This window comes from Moschus berezovskii, chromosome 11 (assembly GCF_049115385.1).
Source record: "Moschus berezovskii isolate FMDL1 chromosome 11, NW_MosBer_1.0, whole genome shotgun sequence".
NCBI classification, from domain to species: domain Eukaryota; kingdom Metazoa; phylum Chordata; class Mammalia; order Artiodactyla; family Moschidae; genus Moschus; species Moschus berezovskii.
This window is the reverse complement of record NC_142470.1, coordinates 48,650,294-48,669,447: the sequence shown is the minus strand read 5'-3', so window position 1 is coordinate 48,669,447 and position 19,154 is coordinate 48,650,294. Positions and strand designations below refer to the sequence as shown.

Here is a 19,154-nt window from a genome sequence, read left to right as displayed (position 1 = left end):
CACATGGGGAATAAGAGTGACAGCAGAGGAGCACCTAACCCTGACAAGAGGATTGGGAGGCTTCTGGAGACATGCAGGGCTCACAGGTAATTTGATGAACAAAGCATTCAGTGGCTCAGTTGCTGCAATTACTTATTTTTATGAGAAAACACACAATGAGAAATATTTGTGAACATAATTTCAGCAAATTGAATATTGATTTTATATTATATCTCTTAGGAATTTAAATTCTAAACTCAACAGATGAAAGAAAGTCCTAATTAGTAGCAGCATCTTTTAATAACATATTTCAAATTGGGATTTATGACTGATATAATTTGGTCTATGAAAAATTATGTCTGGAAAATAGCTCAAACCATGATAGATATTGAGCTATTAACAACAAAACACTAAATTAAAAGATAAACTTCAGTAGCAGATGTAAGGGCAAATATTCTACTTCTATGGGATTAGAATCCATCATGAAGAGATATCATGAGCATGGCATAGGACATACTCTTACTAAACCTGGATAAGAAAAAATCATTTTCACTAGGAAGTGAAATTAGAGGATGAGACTAGAAAACACCAATGCTTAAAATTGATTTTTAAAATGGAAAGATTTATGGGAAATATATTTCCTAATAGGAGTTGATAATTTTTTGAATGTTGGAGAAATAGACACTCTTATACATGTGAGCCTACAGACTTTGATTTATTTACACAAGTTTCCTTCTGAAACATACCAAGGTGAAAGGACAAGCTATAAGTTTGACCAAAGAAACAATTAGCTAAGCATTTGTGATATTTTTTCTCCTGTTGCCAGGTTATTTGGCACAATCATTACATCTTCAAAAAATATACCCAGATCAAAGACTTTCAAACAATTTGAAAAAGGGCCTGAGTTAGTATTTAGAGACAACTTTGGAGGCATGAAATAACCCTGAGAGTAATATGAAGCTATTTTCAGTCTTTTAAATGTATACCTGTGATTTTTCCCAAGACTGTTATTGTCGAATCAATGACCTTTACCTGCCAAAGCAAACAAAAACACAAACTAACAATAAACTCAAACTTAAAACATGAGCTCAAAAATAGTACAAAAGTAGTTTTTGTCCAAAACTGTAGTTTCACTCTTCAGAGTATTTGTTAGTCTGAAATAGACACATCAAGATTATAGCTCTCAAAAATTTCATGCAGTGATTGCATCTCATATATATAAAAGCATTTCAAAGTGAAAGTCACTCAGTGGTGTTCAACTCTTTGCTACCCCATGGACATGGAATTGGCCAGGCCAGAATACTGGAGTGGGTAGCCATTAATTTCTCCAGGGGATCTTCCCAACCCAGGGATCAAATCCAGGTCTCCTGCATTGCAGGCAGATTCTTTACCAGCTGAGCTATCAGGGAACTCCAGGCACTTTTTGAACAGAATGTAAAGTGTTTTGTTTTGCTTTTTTTTTATACAATTTGTGTTTTCTTCTAACCAAATATTTTCTTTTCACTGTCTCAAATTGTTCCCAAATGGGGGCATGTAAGATTGGTGTATATGTATAAATTCCTCTGCCCTGATAAATAGTACAAAGCAACCAAGCAGATACCAATTTTGTGAGGTTTTCTTGCTAAGATTTACTTTTAATTACAAGTGAGTTCAATAATCCAGGTCTAAGAAATAAATACTTCCTCTACAATTAGAAATTATCTATTTAAAAGATTGGCTTTATTGATCAACTTTACAGTAGTTAATTTTGTAGGATATGCATCACCAGCCTGCTGAAGGAAAATTTATTTCTCCCAGAGCATTGGGTACTATACTTCCTCAGTTGTTTCCCATTAGAATGGAAATATCTATTTTTTTGCTGGTCATATATTTTTTAAGATACAAGATCACTGTGTTCCAGTCTTTCCTTGTTATTTGTGGATTTAGAGCAAAAAAGTTTTCTTTTTTGTATTTCTTTGTGTGAAGTGGAGATAGTCTACCACACGGAAAGAAGAAGTTTGAGCTCAATCTCAATCCATGGACTATGCAAAGTGGTCTGATGACCATCGTGTTTCATAGTAAAACTATATTTATCTTTTTAAAGTAAAAATAATTCTTTTTACTAGGCTAAACTAATATTAGCAAATAGAAGTCCCTATCATAAAACCTGCTGCTGCTGCTGCTGCTGCTACTGCTGCTAAATCGCTTCAGTCGTGTCCGACTCTGTGCGACCCCACAGATGGCAGCCCACCAGGCTCCCCTGTCCCTGGGATTCTCCAGGCAAGAATACTGGAGTGGGTTGTCATTTCCTTCTGCATAAAACTTAGTACACATTAATCGGTTGCTTACTTTAGCAATTGATTAGCAGTCTCAATCTGAGTTTTGGTCTAAATTCTAGTGACCAGCTTCCAGGTATAACCTTTTTTTCTTGCTTCCCCACTTTTGTTTCCTCCTCCCAACTACTAAAGAAAGGTTACTTTTGGCAGATATTGGCTGGCCAAATATTTTTGGTTGGCAGGAAAGTTCCTTCACCTTATTTAAGTAAAAATAAAAGACATTTTTCATTTTCACTAAGAACTTTATTGAACAATGTATTTACCATTTTGTTCCACTACCTTCTGCCATTTTTTCAGGCAACTACAGAATTCTGTCTTCCCTTTTTATCTTTTTATGAAAAAAACCGTTCCAAGTGCCTTTTAAGTCTTCCAGGGAATTGACAATTTTTCCATGAACAGAATTTTGTAAAGATGAAAATAAATGGAAATTTGAGATGCAATGTCTGGTGAACATGGCAGATGAATCAGAGCTTCCCAGTCAAGCTATAACAGTTTTGCTTGGTCATCAAAGAAACATGCAGTCTTGTGTTATTCTGGTAGAAGATTATGCATTTTTCCACTGCCTAATTCCAGATGATTTTCATCAAGTGTTGCTTTCAGTTGATCTAATTGGGAGTGGTACTTGTTGGAATTAACTGTTTGGTTTTTCAAAAGAATCTCATAACAGGACTCCTTTCCAATCCAACCATATACATGACATCAACTTCTTTGGATGAAGAACAGCCTTTGGTGTGGTTGGTGATGGTCATTTCATTTGTCCTATGATGTCTTCCATTCTATATTATTGTACAGTATCCACCTTTCATCTCCTGTCACAATTTGTTTTAAAAACAGAACGTTTTTGTTACATTTCAATAGAAAATTGATTTGTCAAAAAGGTGCTTTTTTTTTCCCCCCTTAATTTACATGGAAGAGGAAATGGCAACCCACTCCAGGATTCTTGCCTGGAAAATTCCATGGACAGAGGATCCTGGCAGGCTACAGTCCACAGAGTCACAAGAGTCAGACACAACTGAGCAACTGAACACATGTGAAACTCAAACATCAAAAAAATATATATATAACCAAGCTGGTGCAAATGATTTTCAACACTTGATTTGATTATTTTAAGTATGTCAATTATCTCCTACATGGTAAAACATTGATTCTTCTCAATTAGTGTCTCTATTCAATCTCGGTTAACTTCAACTGGTCAATCCAAACATGGAGCATTTTTCAGCGAGAAATCTCCCACACAAAACTTCACAAACCACTTTTTACATGTTCAATCAGTCACAGCATATTTTCCATACACTGTGCAAATCTTTTTTGTGTGTTTCAGTTGCATTTTTACCTTTCTTGAAACAATAAAGCATAATATGCTATTGCTTTTTTCCTTCCATTTTAATATTAAAATGGTTCCACAAAAATTCACAAATTTTGTTGTTTTTTTAATATGTATACTGATATGACAGCTGCCACAATACAATTTAACAAAATTGCTTCAAATGAAGTTAAATACAACTAAGCACTACCAGAGCCATCCTACAGTAAAAATGGGACAAACCTTTTGAAAAACCCAACATTATTCTATTAAAATGTGAGTGATGCTATTAGTTTGTTAATATTTCTGTTCATTTATTTTTTGGGTTACTTATACAGTATCTGAGCGACTGAACTGACTGACTGATACAGTATCTACTGATTATGTACATAGTGTTAGGCTTTGTTACAAGGATAAAGAAAAGGAGACTCATTGTCTAGTGTGAAAGTCAGATGATGTACCCACAAAGAAAATGAGAGTGTTAGTCGATCAGTCATGTGCCACTCTTTGTGACCCCATGGACTGCAGTCCAACAGGCTCCTCTGTCCATGGAGTTCTCCAGGCAAAAATACTGGAGTGGGTTGCCATTCCCTTCTCCAGGGGATCTTCCTGACCCAGGGATTGAACCTGGGTCTCCCACATTGCAGGCAGATTCTTTACCATTTGAGCCACCAGGGAAGAACTAATTTTTTTTTTTTTTAAGTTTAGGCCACATCACATAACATGTGGGATCTTAGTTCCATGACCAGGGATAAAACCCACATTCCCAGCAGTGGAAGCACAGAGCCTTAACCACTGGACCACTGGGAAAGTCAAAGATGATAGAAATTAAAGCCATGGAAACTGATAGATGAGACATACTATACTGAGGAGAGTAAGAAGAAACTGCTTCCTTTTCCTCAGCATGGTAAACAGAGATAATCCAACAGATTCAATACAAAAAGACTCTGGGTAGATGCAGGATAGCTGGACTTGGAGTTTTTGCTTCTTGGTTTTCAAATTCCTTCACTTTCAAGGTCACTTACAAATTATAATTGCCAATATCACCTTTGTTTCAGGAGTAGCTCTGTTGCTAAATTAATTTCAGAGAATTAAAAAAGAATTTCTGAAATGGTGTATCTTTGAATCAAATACTGAACAAAATAAGTATCATACAAGTGAAGCTTGAAAAGGAGTGAAAGAAAAGTCACTGGCTAAGAGTAGTATAATGATTTAATGGTATAAGATTCAGCAATACAATGAAACTATGTTCAAAGCTTAAGAGATATATCACATTCAGGTTCATTCATGTTGTTCAGTAGAATTCACCTTTCTACCATGTCCAGGATCTTCCTCCACCCCCATCCCAGTTTTGAGATGAAAGAAAGTGAAAGTGAAGTTATTCAGTCCTGTCTGACTCTTCTGTAGCCTACCAGGCTTCTCCAGTCATGGGATTTTCCAGGCAAGGGTACTGGAGTGGGTTGCCATTCTTTCTCCAGGGAATCCTCCTGACCCAGGGATTGAACCTGGGTTCACCCACATTGCGGGCAGACGCTTTACCCTCTAAGCCACCAGGGAAGTTTTGAGGTAAAGTAGTAAAAATGCTATACTTCCCAGGTGGCTCATTGGTAAAGAATCTACCTGTCAATGCATGAGATGTGGGTTTGATCCCTGGAGAAGGAAATAACCACCCACTCAAGTATTATTGCTGGGAAAATCCCATAGACAGAGGAGACTGGTGGGCTATAGTCCATGGGGTTGCAGGGTCTGGCACAACTGAGCAACTGAGCACACATACAGTAAAAATATTGGTGTGATTTTTGTCATTCCCAGAGGGGCAGCCAAATCATAACGAGCATGGGCCTCATAAGTCAAATTGTGTTAATTTCGTTGCAATTAAAGTGAGACTGATAAGTGGAAGCTTTCAACTCAAACATCTGTGAAAGTTGAGTTTTTCTGTTAGACTTTTAAAATTACATTATAAGAGTAATTTAAGCCATGGCTTACACCTGCTATTCAGTAATATTGATTGCAGACTGTTTAATAAGTTTATATATTTACCTTAAAAAGTAGCATCACCTTTACCAATAATATGAAAGTTCAATAATCTGAAAAGGAGGAAGGGGAGAGTTTTATGAAAAATATTAGAAGTAATTCAAGATATGCAATAATTCTTGTTGCTTAATTAAAAATGTTAATTTTTTAACTTTTATTTCATTCAGCTACTTATTTATAAGTTCCCTGTAGCCATTTTAATTAGCTTTCCCACCACTCCTGTGAGATAGGCAGATAACATAATGGGTTGAGTTTGATGAATCTGGATGTGGTTTAACTATTTTTTATAGAAAGTTGGAGGTTTCAATGGTATTGAAAGAAAACTCTAAATTTCTTTAGCCCGTTTGACAATTCACTATGCTTAAACAACCAGAGGTAAAGCTGTTCTTAGAATATATATATATACGTTAAGCAGTGTATTTAGCTACTATATATGTATTCTCAGCATTTCCTGTTGTTCAAAGGGCCTCTTTTGCCCTTAAGTTTGCTTAAGGGAAAACGTTTCTCTTGCTTTTATTAGATAACTGAGTTGTTCTGACATGTAGTGTCCAATAGAGAAAGTGTTAATAGTAGCAAACATTTTTGTTAATTACAGCATAATTACAGGCATACTTCAGAGATACTCCATATTTAGTTTCAGACCACTGGAATAAAGTAAATATCACAATAAAGTGAGTCACATAATTTTTTGCTTTTTTCCAGTGTATAAACAAGTTGTGCTTATGCTATATTGTAGTCTATTAATTGCACAATAACATTATATCTAAAAAATAATGTATATCTAAATAATTTTTAAATATATTGCTAAAAAGTACAGTGAGCTGAGCCTTCAATGAGTAATCTTTTTGCAATTGTAACATAAAAAACCATTGATAACAGATCACTTTAACAATATAATAATGAAAAAGTGTGAAATACTGTGAGAATTACCAAAATGGGACACAGAGACATAAAGTGAGCAAATGCTGCAGGAAAAATGGCACCAACTGACTGGCCTGAGGCAGAGTTACCGCAAACCTTCAATCTGTAAAAAACATGATATCTGCAAAATGTGATAAAGTGAAGCACAGTAGAAGCTGGTGTGCCTATATTATAAAAAGCTGACACATCAAATTGAATAAAATTGTTTTCCAGTATTAAGTAGCAGTCGTCTGAAAAAAGATGACAGGGAAATTAAAAACAGTGACAACTGAAGAGCATATTTTTTCACCAGCACACAATTACATGAATCTTGTATTTCCTTTTATTTCTATAAATTATTTATATGGCAATATTTTAAAGTAGAGTGAATTGGTAAATCAGAAACCAGAATATAATCATGCAAAATTCCTGTAATAAGAACTGATCCAAGGACAGTTCTATATGAAACAATAAATTAGAATAGAAGTGGTATTCTCTCATTTTTCCAAGCAAGACAACTTATAATTCCAATTTACACTGAATGCAAAGATGGATCCTTTAGAACTGTAACAATAAATTACTTATATTTATCTATAAAACATTTTATTAGAGTCTAATAAACGTTTTTCTTCTTAGTAAAAAAGAAAATCTCTCAACCAAGTTTCCTTTGCTAAAATATATGTATCTTTCTTGGATAAACAGGAAAAAAGATATACTTACTCATTCAACAATACCAAAAAAAAAAAATCAGTTTTATTAAATGTTGTCTATTGCATGATATAGTCTGGGTATATCAAGGATGAAGCTTCAAGATGATAATGACAAAATATGACTCATAAATCTCAGTAGACAGAGATTTAAATGGAGAAATTATCTAAGACCCACCCTAATTATCTAAGGACTGACAACTGTCTTAGAACTATCTAGGGCCTAGCAAGTCCTAATCCCATCACTGAACAGTTAGAAATCATTAATTAAATACATATTTAGTAGGGCAAAATGATAAAGAAGGAATGCTGCTGCTGCTGCTAAGTCGCTTCAGTCCTGTCCTACTCTGTGTGACCACATGGACTGAAGCCTACCAGGCTCCTCTGTCCATGGGAGTTTCCAAGCAAGAGTACTGGAGTGGGTTGTCATGCCCTCTCTGAAAGAAGGAATAAAGTTCAATATATTTGATGGTGAAATTGTTTTTTAATATATATATATATATTTATATAATATACAAATTAATGTTATATATAGCTAATATATATAACATAGTATATATATATTTCTATTATGTACATAAAGTCTTACCAATTTCCATTATTTCTCATTCATCATTCATTAATTTACTTACCTCCATTTTTGTATAAATATAAAATACTTGCTTTAATCCAAGTTCTGTACTAAATACTAGAAATCTACCTGAAACAACATGTACTTTCTGGCCTCAAGGGATTTGCAATAATATGACAATCAGGACACAGTATTGGCAGTAAGTGATTTCTGGGAAAGTGACCAGGGTACCATAAATACACACAGGAGAGTAAATCTGTCAATTTACGGGGATTGCAAAAGCCTTTATGTTGCTATGGAATTCTGAGAAGAGATCTTAGAACAGGAGTTATCAGGATACAAACACAAAAAAGGGAGTAGGAAAAATTTTAGATAGAGAAAATCACAATTATCAATATATGTCTATAGTACCAGAAATAATAACCAAAGGACTGAAATTAGTTAAGAAGGATTAGAGCCCTGAAATCAAGATGGCATTTTTTCTTCTTCTTTTCTTTCTTTTTTTTTTTTTGCTTGCTTCTTTGTTTGGGGGGTGACTGTGGAGAAATTGTATTAAAAGCTCAGGATTAAAAAGGCAAACTGATTATTAAGAGCTTGAACTGATCAGATTAGGAACTTTAAAACTTATCTGAGGTTAGCAAGCAGTCACTATTAGTTTTTCAGCACAAAAATGGTATGATTGGTATGATGAGATTTGTTCTTAAGCTAGATTAGGTTTAGTGTGGAGAGTGATATAAAAAGAATGAAACATTAAAATGTTCTCACAGTAATCTAAGCATTAATAATGTTGATCTATATTAGAAGAGTGGCCACTAAGAAATAGAAAAATATGTACATTTTTTATGAACAAAAGGACTAATTTTTTTTTTCATCTACCACCATTATATGGACTTCCCTGACAGCTCAGTTGGTAAAGAATCCACCTGCAATCAGGAGACCCTAGTTCGATTCTTGGGTTGGGATATCCACTGGAGAAGAGATAGGCTACCCACTCCAGTATTCTGGCCTGGGGAATTCCATGGACTGTATATCCATGGGGTCTCCAAGAGTTGGACATGACTGAGCGACTTTCACTTTCAGCAGAGAAATGGCATTATCAAAGTCCCTCTCTGCCTGCTGTATATAAACATGAGACAAAAGTTTGAGAAAGTGAAGCAAGAAAAGGATGGAGAGACTTGTCAGAAACTTCCCTCAATTATTCAGGTGAATATCTGGCATGAACTAGGCAATGATATACAAGTGGAAGAGAGTGGGTCTTTTTTTTTTTTTTTTTGAGATATAAAGCAACTACACACACTGATGGATGAGCTGTGAGATGAAGGAGAAATAAAGAAGTCAATGACAGTTTAAAGCACTTCAATCTGGGAAGCCAGTGAATTGTAGGGCTGATTCCTCAGCTGCAGTCTTCAGAGCAAACTGAAGGGTCAATTATTCACCTGTAGGCAATAGAGAAAAATAAAGAATAAAAATTGTGAAAAGGCAGAATAGGCATTAAACGGGATGAAGGAAAAAAAGAATAAAGCATTAGTCACCAAGTAAAGAAAGTGTTTCAAGAAGAATGGGCTCACAATGATCAAATACAGTGAGGAAAGGTAAAGTTGAAGAATTGGCCACAGGCATAGCACTGACAGTTTATTTTAAATTGTGACACTAAATTGTAATATTGTGTATGAAGTTCAAGAGAGAATGGGAAAAAAAGTAGTAGAGACAGTGTTTACAGATTGTTCTTGAAAATCTGTGCTAATTCAGGGAACAGAGAATGAAAAATTGACTAGAAAGGTATAGAAATAAGTAGCTTCCCTCCTCTTTGTGGTAAAAACTACAAATATTACAGAATATACACATGAATTATCCAGCTAAGAGGAAAACTTTGATAAAAGAGAAAAGATTAAGAAAAATTGCTGGTTTAGGTTTTTGAGTTTGTTAGAAGAGATGGCATCTTGTTCATGATTAGAGGATTGTTATCATAGACGCAAGAGAGAAGCAAGACTAATATTCACATTTTTGTTGTTTAGTCTGTTAGTCATGTCTGACTTTTTTGTGACCCCATGAACTTTAGCCTACCAAGCTCCTCTGTCCATGGGACTTCCCAGGCAACAATACTAGAGTGAGTTGCCATTTCCTTCTCCAGGGATCCTCCCAACCCAGGGATTAAACCCACATCTTCTGCACTGGCAGGTGTATTCTTTACCACTGAGCTACCAGGGGAAGCTCAATATTGATATACAAAGGTAAAAATATAGAATATGTATAAAGAGGATATACTTATTTCTATATGACTACTTCTGTTTTTGGTAGCCTTGGAATAACAAGGAAAACTCTATTTACTTCCAGGATTTCTATGAATTGGCATTAGAGAAAATAGACAAAGGAAAGACATCTGCATCATGAAAAGACTTCCAAGGAATCTATTTTATCCAAGGGCAGCCTGACCTCATGAATCAGATATGCACAGAAATAATTGGGTAGTCTATGGATGAGGACATATACTAAAGAGCAGAGGAAGGAGTGGGACTCAAATTAGGCTGTATTTAGCATAATGGGGCTTCCTTGGTGGTTCAGCAGTAAAGAATCTCCCTGCAATGCAGGAGATTTGAGTTCAGTCCCTGAGTTGGGAAGATCCCCTGGCAACCCACTCCAGTATTCTTGCCTGGAAAATCCCATAGAGAGAGGAAGCCAGTGGGATACACTCCAATCGCAAAGAGTTGAACATGACTGAAGCTACTGAGCCTAGCACATAATGGGGGGAGTATGTGTTCAAGTTCAAGTTATTGCATTTTCTTGAAACTGAGTAGTACCATAGTTGATGATATGGGAATATTGAGAAAGAATGATGTTCTCACCAGCATAAACAAGGCTTTCATAGCTCTACATCTAGTCTTTTGGGGTCAATGATGAGGCCCAGAGTGAAGACAAAGAGTTGTCTGAATCTTGTGGGCATCTTCATTCCTGCAAGGGCAGTGCTGAAGCAACTGATGGTCATTTGTGAACACATTGTGCCATGTCAGATGATGTTATCTCGTTTAATCATCTTAACAACATTATATTATAGGAAACATTAGTCGGCCATTTCATAAATTAGCATGCTTTCTGAAATAGTTTTCAATCCAAGTTGTCTGTATTTATGGTCTATAATCTTAGCCACTTTGAAATAGATAAAATGAAAAGGGAACTATTAGGTTGGTGGAAAAATAATTTTGGTTTTGCATTGTTGAACTTTGCTGTTTGATATTGGAATGCATTCTTAAATAAATGTGGTTATGTTACACATCATTTTATTGCACATTTCTCAATTTATTATTTTTTGCTAATGATTTATTCAGTTCAGTTCAGTTCAGTTCAGTCGCTCAGTCATGTCCGACTCTCCGCGACCCCATGAATCACAGCACGCCAGGCCTCCCTGTCCATCACCAACTCCCAGAGTTCACTCAAACTCATGACCACAGAGTCGGTGATGCCATCCAGCCATCTCATTCTCCGTCGTCCCCTTCTCCTCCCGCCCCCAACCTTTCCCAGCATCAGAGTCTTTTCCAGTGAGTCAACTCGTCGCATGAGGTGGCCAAAGTATTGCAGTTTCAGCTTTAGCATCAGTCCCTCCAATGAACATCCAGGATTGATCTCTTTTAGAATGGACTGGTTGGATCTCCTTGCGGTACAAGGGACTCTCAAGAGTCTTCTCCAACACCACAGTTCAAAAGCATCAATTCTTCGGTGATCAGCCTTCTTCACAGTCCAACTCTCACATCCATACATGACCACGGGAAAAACCATAGCCTTGACTAGACGGACCTTGGTTGGCAAACTAATGTCTCTGCTTTTTAATATATTATCAAGGTTGGTCATAACTTTCCTTCCAAGGAGTAAGCGTCTTTTAATTTCATGGCTGCAATCAGCATCTGCAGTGATTTTGGAGCCAAAAAAAATAAAGTCTGACACTGTTTCCACTGTTTTTCCATCTATTTCCCATGAAGTGATGGGACCAGATGCCATGATCTTTGTTTTCTGAATGTTGAGCTTCAAGCCAATTAGTTGCTATTTATTTTATACTTATTTTAGACTAGAGAACTGGTGTTAGACAAAAAGCAAATTGAGTGATTTCTTTTTGTATTTGAGTTCAAAATAGGTCATAAAGCTACAGGGTCAATTTACAACATCAACACACATGGCCTGGGAACTGCTAATGAATGTAAAGGCAGTGGTGATTCAAGAAGTTTTGGAAAAGAGATGAGATCCTTGAAGATGAGGAGTACAGTGGCCAGTCATGGGAAGCTGACAATGCCTAACAGAGCAATCATCAAAGTTGATCCTCTTAAAACTATGTGAGAATTTGCTGAAGAATTCAATATCAACTGAATTCTACAGTCATTCAACATTTGAAGCAAGTTGGAAAGGTGAAAAAGCTCAATAACTGGGTACCTGAAAATCAAAAGATCATCCATTTGGAGTATTGTCTTCTTTTACTTTACTCAACAAAGAACATTTCTCGATCAGATTGTGACATGTGACAAAAAGTGGATTTTATACAACTGGCAATGACCAGCTCAGTGGTTGGACAGTGAAGAAGTTCCAAAGCACTTCCCAAAGGGAAACTTGTAGCAAAAAAAATAAAAACTCGCCAGCCAACTACCACTTCTTCAAGCATCTCTACAATTTTTTGCAGGGAAAATTATTCTGCAACAAGCAGGAGGCAAAAAATGCTTTCCAAGATTTCATCAAATCCTGAAGCACAGACTTTTATGCTATAGAAATAAACTTATTTCTCACTGGGAAAAATGTTTTGATTATAATGGCTCCTATTTTGATTAATAACCATGTGTTTGAGCCTAATTATAATGATTTTAAATTCATGGTCCAAAACCGTAATTACTTTTGTTGAAATACAAGAGTTAATGTCACATGTTTTCCAAATTCCCTTTTTGTGTAAGCTTGTGCCACATTTAAGGGCAAGGACACCGATTTTTGTTATGTCTTCAGCAAGTGTTTGATTCCTCCTTATTGATCTATAGACAGTAAGGAACAACCTATGTAATGCAAAGTGACCTTATAGGCAAGGGATGTAGTGTAGAAAGTCAAATTATACTCAAGGTGTCAGTTTAAAAATTTACTGATAAGAGGATAGCACATAAGGACCAGTGCATAGGAAGACAATGGCATTCATCATTCTGTTTACTTATCATAGAAGCTCTTTTTAAATAGGAGATAATAGTGTAAGTTGAAATGTTTAGTGGCATATGCATGAGATAAACTGAGGATAGTTTTATGCGAATAATTTTAGTAGAAACAGAAAAAGTAAATCAAATTCTTGGCCCAAGGTACCTCAAGGCTTAGCACAACTCTGGAATGAGCTTCGAAAAGGTTCTTTATGTCTCTCTTTTGTATTCTATTCCCTGCAAGCAGCCATACCTCTTTAGAGAGATGCAATATTTCTTAGAGATGATAACTAATTTGGTCAGGTAATAATCACATCCTTCTGGCCTGTGAACTATCAAATCTTTTAAAATGCCTTTTCTTATCTTTTCTCTGATTCATTATCTGCTGATGTCAGCATTTAATTAGCAGAAATCAGTCTTAGAGGTCTTCCCTCCATAAAGGAAGATACTGAGCTTTAGTACATTGTAATAAGGAAGATGGAAATTATAAGCATCGCTGTGAAATATAGAATCAGAGGACCTAAGTTCCAGTCTTGATTGTATAACTTATTCAAAGACAGGAGTTCTTATTACACCTGTTACACATAACTATACGAATGGAAATATTTTGGTATAGCCTCACATATTTATTTTGATAATCAATTAAACAACACATATAAAAAGGAACTTGATAAATACAAAAAATCTGTTTGAATTGCATTTGTTCAGTGCCCAGCATGTTTTACACAGTCTCTACACTTAGTAAGAGTTTGTTGAAAGTATCAGTAAATCAAAGACTCAGTCAGTCTTTGTGTGTTGCTGTATTGGAAGCTACAGGTCAGAGGTTTCTATTATGTACAACTTTCCCACAGGTAAAGTGAAGAAAAATAAAAGACAGTAGCAATGTACTATCTTCTGTGCATAAATAACCTTTTGTTATGAAACTTATATTAAGACAGTGATCTCAATTGACCTTGCTGTTCAACCCCCCAGCAGTAACAATGCCACTTAATCACTTTTTTGTTCTATGTGTTGTTCAGGAAAGTGTACAGGTTGTTTGGTCTCACTAGTAAATAACTTGCTGTCAGCTATGCTACTGAAACATAAAACTGACACTTGTTTTCCTTAAACTCTCATAATATAGCATGAATTGTTTTGGCCTATCATGAAAAAGATATTTGTAGTAATTTTTCTTGGATTTTAAGAGGACTTGCTGAAGACTGATGCTGAAGCTGAAACTCCAACATTTTGGACACCTGATGAGAAGAACTGACTCATTTGAAAAGACCCTGATGCTGGGAAAGATTGAGGGTGGGAGGAGAAGAGGACAACAGAGGATGAGATAGTTGAATGGCATCACCGACTCAATGGACATGAGTTTGAGTAAACTCTGGGAGTTGTTGGTGGACAGGGAGGCCTGGCATGCTGTAGTCCATGGGGTCACAAAGAGTTGGACACTACTGAGCGACTGAACTGAAGGGGATTTGAGGTTATTCTTTATTAACTAGGGAAAGACTATATCATGTGTATGTGTGATTTATTCAGAAAAGCTTTAATGAAATATAGACCCTAGAGATAATCAAAAATTCGGTTTTGTTGTTCTCTTTCTGTCTCTCTGTCACTCTAATTCTCTTCTTCTTTTCTTCTCTTCCAATCCATATTCATTTTTCTTTATTTTCCCTCCTTTCTCCATTTATTTTTTTTATATCATTTTATTTTTGATAAATTATGTTTTGTAGGGCTTGAAAAATTAGACTCAGAAATTCAGACATGCTACATTAGACAAAGGAGAGAAGCACAGAGTGGATTTTTGAGTAATATTGATAATCACTTTCTAAAGAAAGAATATTTCTTTCTTGTGCTCTATGGAATACTTACACTATTGACTGAAAATAAGGGTAGATAGTGTCAACTCAAAACAATGCATAACCTTAAAATTGAGAATTATGTTTTATATGGGGGACAAAACTGGGGACTTAAAGAGGCAACTTCTCAGATAGCTCTAAAGGACTGCTAGAAAGAGAGAAGGAAGGAGCCAGGATCCATAGGACTTTTTGCAATGAAGACCAGATGTCAGAAAATCAAAAGATTATTGTTAATTAAAAAAAAAAAACAAACATATCTCAAAGTAAAGAATTTAGTGCATTCGTATGCAAGGGAATATGCAAGAATCTAGGCTCACTGAAATCATTCCTCTGATCTGCAACTCAACTATCTGGGACCAGTATCCTGTGTTTCCACATCCTGAGTTTCCTCAGGGCTCACCATAGAGCATAGCTGCAGATCTGCTGCTGCTGCTAAGTTGCTTCAGTCATGTCCGACTGTGCGACCCCATAGACAGCGGCCCACCAGGCTCCACCATCCCTGGGATACTCCAGGTAAGAGTACTAGAGTGGGTTGCCATTGCCTTCTCCAATTGCAGATCTAGATGACTGCTAGATAATGAGAATCCTGTTCCACCCTGTGTTCCTTCAGGGCTCACTGGAGGGGTAGTTGTAATGTGATGGCTTGATGGCTGCAACATCTTTTGCTAACTGATATGGCAGCACTGTTGCATTGACAGTGGCAACCATGGTAGGTGTGACCTGCATGATCATTGTGGTGATCTGCATCCTTTGCATAACCCTAGAGAACTGCAGAAGAACCAAGGGTCATGCCTCCTTGTCTAGAATATCCCAAGAGATCATTCACTGTAGATACTTTTTAAAAATCCCTGGACCTACACAGTTTACAGAAGTAACACAGTTTACAGAATTTTAGTAACTTGCTCAAGATCTCAGTCAGTCAGTCTGAGAATCGGGATAAAAAAACAGTCAGAATCTCAGCTGACTGAGATTGCAGCGAGAGGCGAAGTCCAAAAAGTTACACACATACAACTACAAAGTAAGTTTTTTGCTTTTGTAAAAACATGTACTATGGATAAACTGTCATTAGTAGGATCTTTTTTTTTTTAACCAGTAGTGGTCAATTGTATCTGTACTCTGCAACATTATCCCACTGGTACAAAGAAACATGTGTGTTTTTAAAAGAGTAAGAAGTTAAATTACCTATAAAGGACTGGATTCGTGTTATATTTTAATCTGATTAAGTGGCTAAAAAGAAGAGAAACTATATTCCCAGGTCAGCTCTATGAATGGGAAGTGCCTTTAAATTTAGGAGATTCTAAACTTTTAAATTTTACCATGAATCTATATGCTAAAGTTTGGCTTGAAATGCCTTGATTTCCGAAAATTAGAGTAGTTAATTGTGAAAGAAATATCCACTCTATTTTGGTATTCATTAGCTACTTACATCTTCTTGAGAAAGAGGAAAAATAACAAATATTTGATATAAACAGGTAATTCAGTTGCTTTTGAATGTTTCAAAATGTTGAGTTTACCACACAGATTATCCAGCGGTAAGAATTTCCTCATCTTGTAATAATTTAATGATATTCAAGGGGCATCAAAAGATAAAGACTTTTACATTCTCATTGGCAAGAAAGAATTTTCTGTGTCATGCTTTCCCTTTAGGGTACATTTTAAATCACCAATGATATTTTAGCCCTGGACACAAAAATGACTCTCTTCACTTATGATCAGGACAAACTGTGTCTTGAGAATTTTAAACACTCAGGTATTAAAAGGTCATTTTGGTCAAGTAGATTCCAATCTTCTAGTCAGATGACTCTCATTCCTATGACTTTTGACAGAAACCGTGCTATATTTTATCTGGTAAGGAGTAAGTTCAATTGTGAGGCTTCCTTGTTTTGCTGACTATCCAAACACAAGTATAATCTAACCAAGATTGTTAATAAAAGATAAGAAAATCAATTTTAATTTTTTTTTCTAGCTTCAGTGCAAGGAGAAGCAGCTATGTTTGCACTTTTGTATGCCGCAATCTTTGTAAAACTCTTTTTTAAGCGAACGGACCATATATTTTGAAAATTTTAATGAAAGTCAAGGTTTTATAAATGTTTCTGTAGTATAACTTTATATTATATACCATTATTATAACTCATAAGCATCTTGACTTTCTTTTTAGTTAAAGAAAGGTCATGGTTTCATTTATTCTTTTTTTTTTGGCTTAAGCAACAGAAGTTTATTAATATCTCTCACAGTTCTAGAGTCTTGGTGTTTTTATTATTATTGAAGAAAGAAAATGATGTTTATAACTCTATTTTTACTTCAAAATAATGTAAGTAGATTTTTAGATCTCTTTATTCTTAATGCATCTATTGATAGGATACTCCTTTTGGAGATTCAGGTGTGGAAAGGATGGAAAAGTGACTGATACAAGTTTATTTAACTGGATTAGTGATCTAGAAATCAAAAAGTTAAGGAATGACGTGGGTGATCCCACAAGGAGTATATTTAAACATGGCTTTTTTCTCTATATTGTTTAACTCTACCCTTATAGAGATTAGCTTTTTGTTCTACTCATCTGTACTTTGCAAACAGAGTGGTGTGCCCAGCCGCCTGTGTTGGTACTCATTATAAGAAAAGAGTCTATCGGGAGAAACCTTTACCAAATAGAAACTTTGCTGACTTCAATTTAGTGTGCCCACACTGATGCTTGCTCCTGAACTTTGCTCCAAATCCAATGACTTGAAAATATATATTTTTTAATACACAATGGCCAAAGGAATTCCTAGCAGAATAGTTCTATTGTTTCCCTTCAGTTCTCACCTTTCTAAATTATGACGGGATTCTACACAACCCACCCCACCCCACCGCCCCCGCCCCCTCCACCGATGTATTTAGCAGTAGCTTGTATTGCTATTTAAGAAAGTAAATGGTTGTCCTTCAATTAGGTTCTATCCAATTTAGATAGATAATCCAATCACTTGAGGATTCCAAAATGTGGATATCTTCCTTCTCTGTTAACAGCGCTGATACAAATTTTCTCTACTTTTATGTTTTGGGTTGAACAAAAATTCATTTGGATTTTTCCATAAGATGTTATGGGAAAACCCACACAAACATTCTGACAAACCCACTATCTTTGTTCAGTCAACTTCTGATATCAAAGAGGGGAATTTTGTTTGCCAATTCTGAAGTCATCATCATTGTCTGAAGAACCTCGATGAAATAAGCTTTTGGTCTTTGGTGAAAGTGAAAGTGACAGTTGCTTAGTCGTGTCCGACTCTTTACGACCCCATGGACCGTAGCCCAGCAGGATCCTCGGTCCATGGGATTTTCCAGGCATGAATACTGGAGTGGGTTGCCATTTCCTTCTCCAGGGGATCTTCCCAACCCAGGGATCGAACCTGGGTCTCCCGCTCTATAGGCAGACGCTTTACCGTCTGAGCTACCAGGGAAGCCCATTCTCTGAAGAACCTCTATGAAATAAGCTTTTGGTCTTTGGTGAAAGTGAAAGTGACAGTTGCTTAGTAATGTCTGACTCTTTTCCACTCTGTGGACTGTAGCCTGCCAGGCTCCTTTCTCTCCAAGGAACTTTCCAGGCAAGAATACTAGAGTGGGTAGCCATTACCTTCTCCAGGGGATCTTCCTGACCCCAGCAACAAACCTTGGTATCCTGCATTGCAGGCAGATTCTTTATCATCCAGGCCACTGGGATAAGCTTTTGGTATTTGGTATTCTTAAGACTATTCAGTTAAGATGCTATATCAGGTACTATATTGTTTTGCTTCAGTGGACAATATAGAAGGATTGTATAATCCAAAAGCAGGATAACAAATCTCAAGTATATCCTCTGTTCACCTTAAATCCCTTTTCTAACCTCACATCTGCAATAGAAGATGGTACTTACTGAGAAAATAATTTAAGGATTGAGAAATAAAATACATCAATAAGAAATAAAAGAAAGGTCTGGGGTAAATCTTTTATAGGGACTAGATTTACTGTATTTTAATAAAACATTTCTAGACAGAGGGGTCAAATAAACTAAATTTTTGCTTTTTCTGTCATTCATTTAACAAATACTTAACAAGTGCTCACAGTAGGCAAAGCTATATGTAGGTACTGTGGGAGAAAAAAAAGATGAATGAAAAGATGAATATCTTAGCGAGACATGAAATATGCATGAATAGCTTGAATACAAGCTCCAAAAAGATGAAAGCCATAGGAGTAGCATAAACAAAGTCTATTGAATCAAGCAGCTGTGGAGACTACTTCTCTGCTGAAGTGCTAAAGGCAAACGTAGAATGCATATGAATAGATGCGTGTACATATGTGCACAGGTCCACACATATGTATACATGATTTGGGGGCTTTT

General features: G+C 36.1%; 1 non-coding gene across 1 annotated transcript; it reads right to left on the bottom strand.

Moving 5' to 3' along the window:
* Positions 1-18,165: 18,165 nt before the first annotated feature.
* On the bottom strand, positions 18,166-18,237 carry TRNAY-AUA (transfer RNA tyrosine (anticodon AUA)). The gene has a single exon. It is a non-coding gene; the product is annotated as a tRNA-Tyr (tRNA).
* Positions 18,238-19,154: the final 917 nt, after the last annotated feature.